Source organism: Portunus trituberculatus, chromosome 35 (genome assembly GCF_017591435.1).
Source record: "Portunus trituberculatus isolate SZX2019 chromosome 35, ASM1759143v1, whole genome shotgun sequence".
NCBI classification, from domain to species: Eukaryota; Metazoa; Arthropoda; class Malacostraca; order Decapoda; family Portunidae; genus Portunus; species Portunus trituberculatus.
Genome location: NC_059289.1, coordinates 2,622,604 through 2,627,603, shown reverse-complemented (window position 1 = coordinate 2,627,603; position 5,000 = coordinate 2,622,604).

Here is a 5,000-nt window from a genome sequence, read left to right as displayed (position 1 = left end):
TTATTTTCCTCTCCTGATGAGATGTAGGGAGGCGGAAGAAGAAAAAAACTGCAAGGAAATGATTTAAAACTTGTTACGTCCATTTGGGGAAAAGGAGGAGTGTGGGAGAGGGGGAGAGTAGGAGGAATTCAGTCCCTATCTCTCCTCCTCCTCCTCCTCCTCCTCCTCCTCCTCCTCTCCTCCTCCTCCTCCTCCTTTCGTCGTATGCGGAGGATCCGATCAGGCTGTCAGCTTTCTAATCGTCCTGTTTTAAGGGTTTTAATTAACGTTCAGGTGACGCTTAGAAAGGGAAGCTGAGAGGGGCCCAGGCGGGAGTGAAAGGGTTGTAGGTAGTCTGAATAAACCTTTACCTGTGTTGTGTTTGTTGGTTCTAATCTGTGTACAAGTGATTTTTTTGTGTGTGTTTTATGTTCATGTAGGAATGCGTTCTTTTTTTCTATTTATTTATTCTTTTTTTTATATATTGGTGGTGTTTGTGTGTTTTTCTTTTTTTTTTTGGTTTGTTTCATAAGTTTCCTCCTGTTTATTTATTTATTTTTTTCTACACACACACACACACACACACACACACACACACACACACACACACACACACACACACACACACACACACACACACACAATTATTCACAAATATCATACTTACATTAAAAAGTCATGGGTACATAATACATAATACTTTGTTAGAATTCTAGTTACATTTATACATACATACATACATACTGATCCGGAGTTTATGTATGCTTTCATTTATACATTATGCATTGCACGTTTTAAACAGCCATTCAGTCATTCAGGATCTTACGCAAACCAACTGACGAAAATATAGACTCATCCTCATTATCATCATCATCCTCATTATCATCACCATCACCATCATCATCATCATCATCATTATCATCATCATCATCATCATCATCATTATTATCATTATCATTATCATCATCGTCATCATCATCATCATCATCATCATAATTGAAACTACAACAACTTCGTACGTAAGAAAAGTTTTTTTTTTGCATTTATACATATAGAGAGAGAGAGAGAGAGAGAGAGAGAGAGAGAGAGAGAGAGAGAGAGAGAGAGTGTATATTCGATTCACAACTTTAGTTTCGACTGTGGCTTGTCACGAACGAACATTTTTGTCAGAGCAATGTATTCCTTGTTAATAGGGAAAGGATAGCGAAGGAAGAAGAGAAGAGGAGAAAGAAGTGAGGAAGACGATGAAGAAGAGATGAAAAAGATGGCAAATGAAGAACTAAGAAAACAAGGAAGAGGAATGAGAATAATATTAAGAGAAGCAAATTGGAAGATAAAAGACGAGAAAGAAGAGAAAGTAGACTAAAAGAAGAACAGGAATAACAAAGATAAGAAGAAGGAGGAGAAGAGCAACAAAAAAGATGAAAATGATGGAAAAAGAAATAGAAAAGAAAACAATGAAATGTGTAGCAAATCTTTAATGTATGAGATGAAAATAAGTGAAGAATAGATAGAAAATTGAACATACCATTAGAAGAATAGCGAAGAGGACTGCTGTGTGAAAGAGGGGGTTGTGAAGTGTGAAGAGATGACTTACTATACTTATCTGTATATGAAAACTCCCTTTACCATAGATTTTAGTGTGTTTTCATTACTGTTCTTGTGATGAAAATAAATGAGGAAAAAAGAAAAGAACTATATTAAGAACAAGTTTAGAAGTGTGAAAAGATTACTTACTACCTATGTCTGTAAATGAAAACTCTCTTTACCATAGATTTTAGTCTGTTTTCATTACTGTTCTTGTATGATGAAAATATATGAGGAAAGGAAAAGAACTATATCAAGAACAATTAATTAAGTTTAGAAGTGTGAAAAGATTACTTGCTACTTATATATGTATATGAAAACTTCCTTTGCCATAGATTTTAGTGTGTTTTCATTACTGTTCTTGTGATGAAAATATATGAGGAAAAAAGAAAAGAATTGTATCAAGAACAAGTAATTAAATTTAGGCGATAACTGACCAAGGAAATAAAAATGACGAAGATAAACTAGTGACAAAAGATAGTGAGGATGATAACTTTAGCTTGAAGTGAAATGAAAGAGAATGAAGTGAAGGAAATAGGACGTGCGTAGCAATTAACTTCAGATGATAAAGAGGAAAGAAAGAAAGAAAGAAAGGAAAAAAAAAAGTGCACGGCTAAGGAGGAAATGAAAGGAAGTGAGGTGCATAGGATAATTAACATGAATCTCGTAAAGGTGCTTCAGAGAGAGAGAGAGAGAGAGAGAGAGAGAGAGAGAGAGAGAGAGAGAGAGAGAGAGAGAGTCCACTGTAAACGAATTTCACGGAAACTCGTGTATTAAAAAGTTCACATGAGGAAAAGCACAGAGCTTGATTATGATTATTTTTTATATCAAAGCTTCTCCTCCTCCTCCTCCTCCTCCTCCTCCTCCTCCTCCTCCTCCTCCTCCTCCTCCTCCTCCTCCTCCTTTTCTACAACAATGATGATGATATGATGATGTTGATAATAATAATAATGATAATAATAATAATAATAATAATAATAATAATGATAATAATAATAATGATGATAATAATAAAAACAACAATAATGATAATAACAATAATAATGATAATAATAATAATGATAATAATAAAGGAAGTGATAAATTTAGCAAGTAATTACAGTATCTGATTGGAATTTTTTCTCATCCTAAGATTAAAAAGAGAAATCAAAGCAATAGAGACAAAGTGTGTGTGTGTGTGTGTGTGTGTGTGTGTGTGTGTGTGTGTGTGTGTGTGTGTGTGTATAATCGTTCTCGTATTTTTCTCATGTGCTCACATTAATAATAATAATAATAATAATAATAATAATAATAATAATAATAATAATAGCATCCTTGTATTTCAGGCAAACTAAGGACTTTTCTATATTTTGTATCCTTCACCTTCATGTTTCTTTACAGCGCGCGTTAACTCAGAATATTAGGAAGACTTATCGTTAAATATTATGCTATACATGGAGGAGGAGGAGGAGGAAGAGGAGGAGGCTAAGAAAAAAGGAGGAAAATTGGGATGCTACTAAGGAGCAAATTGGGGAGGTGAAGGAGGGAGATAACGAAGGACAAGAAGAGGAGGAGGAAGAGGAGGAGGACTAAAAGAATGAGAAATAGGAATAGCGATGATACTAAGAAGGTTAAATTGGGGGTGTGAAGGAGGAGGAGGAGGAGGAGGAGGAGGAGGAGGAGGAGGAGGAGGAGGAGGAGGAAGAAGAAGAAGAAGAAGAAGAAGAAGAAGAAGAAGAAGAAGAAGAAGAAGAAGAGGAAGGAGAAGGGGAAGAAGAACTAAGAAAACAAGGAAGAGGAATGGGAATAATATTAAGAGGAGTACATTGGGGAGGTAAAAGAGGAGAAAGAAGAAAAATAGCCACACTGAAAGAAGAACAAGAATAACAAAGATGAGGAGGAGGAGGACGACGAGAAGAGCAACAACAACGAGGAGGAGGAGGAGGAGGAGGAGGAGGAGGAGGAGGAGGAGGAGGAACAACATAGTAGCATTAAAACAAGCTGGGTAGGGGAAGGAGACAACATGGGGAGGAAGGATTAAGGAGGAGGAGGAGGAGGAGGAGGAGAAGGAGGTGGAGCCGGAGGAGGAGGAAGAGGAACAGAAGGAGGAGTAGAACTAGGAGGAGGAAGAGGAGGAGGAGGCTGATGGTGTACAGGGAGTAGGGAGGCAAGAGAGGAAGCAGGTAGGAAGAGAGAGAGAGAGAGAGAGAGAGAGAGAGAGAGAGAGAGCGTTCGCCGGGGCAGGTAAACAATAGTATGATCGCCCTTTGACCAAGCAAGTGTGAAATAGCTAGCTAATATTCCCTAAGTGGACATGTTGTTTTAAGACCCCGCCACCTTTGTCTCTCGGGGGAAGGGAGGGGAGGGCACCGCTGAAGGACTTATTTATGATGATCAGCCGCTGTGTTTTCTCCATTAGGCTAATATCACAAGGCCTTAGATCTTGGGCCTGTTGTCAGCCTGTAGGAGGGGCAGGAGGAGGGGCAGGAGGTGGGGTGTGTGCTTAAGGTGGATGTCAAGGGAGCTTTGTGCAGCGACTGTGGCCCTTAGAGAGACGCTAGCCAGGGTTGTCCGTCGCCATCGGGTTAAAGGAAGGAAGTTAGCGAGGAGAAAGGGGCAGTACAAGCGTGAACAAGAAACGGGTCTTGTCCGCTCCAACACGCCCTCCTCCTCCTCCTCCTCCTCCTCCTCCTCCTCCTCCTCCTCCTCCTGAACTCCAGCAGGGAAAAGTCAGGGTTTTGGAAGATCACACAGGTCTACTCTCTCTTTACTTGCTTTCTTTCTCTCTCTCTCTCTCTCTCTCTCTCTCTCTCTCTCTCTCTCTCTCTCTCTCTCTCTCTCTCTCTCTCTCCCTCGTCCTCATCCTCGTGTTCGTTCTTGTTCTTGTTCTTTTACTAGTTCTTGTTCTTCATAGTTGTTTTTTTTTCACTTTTTTAATTCTTGTCCTTGTTCTTCTTCTTCTTGTTGTGATCCTGTTGCTATATATTCTTAGAGTGGCGAGGGTGTTATGCAGAGAGAGAGAGAGAGAGAGAGAGAGAGAGAGAGAGAGAGAGAGAGAGAGAGAGAGACCCCCCAAAAAATAGCTTTACAACCACTTCAGGTCATAAGTCAAAAAACACACACCACCACCTCCACCACCACCACCACCACCACCACCACCACCACCACCACGAAGGAAGGATTGAAGGCTGGATGGTTAGTTGGCAGTCAGGTTGTTGCTCAGAGAAGCGTATGAACGGTAATCAATGGTTGTGAGTTTGTCAGGCCCTCTCGTGGAACCTTACATCTGTCCCTCAGCCCGCCCACTCCTTGCGTCCTCCTTGTCTCTCATTATCCTGTTCTCTCCTTTCGCTCTTTTTTTATTATTTTATCCTGTTTCTGTTATTGTTTGTGTTAGTTTCTCCCTATTCTGTTCTCTCCTGTTTATCTGTTTTTTTTGTTTTATCCTGTGTTTG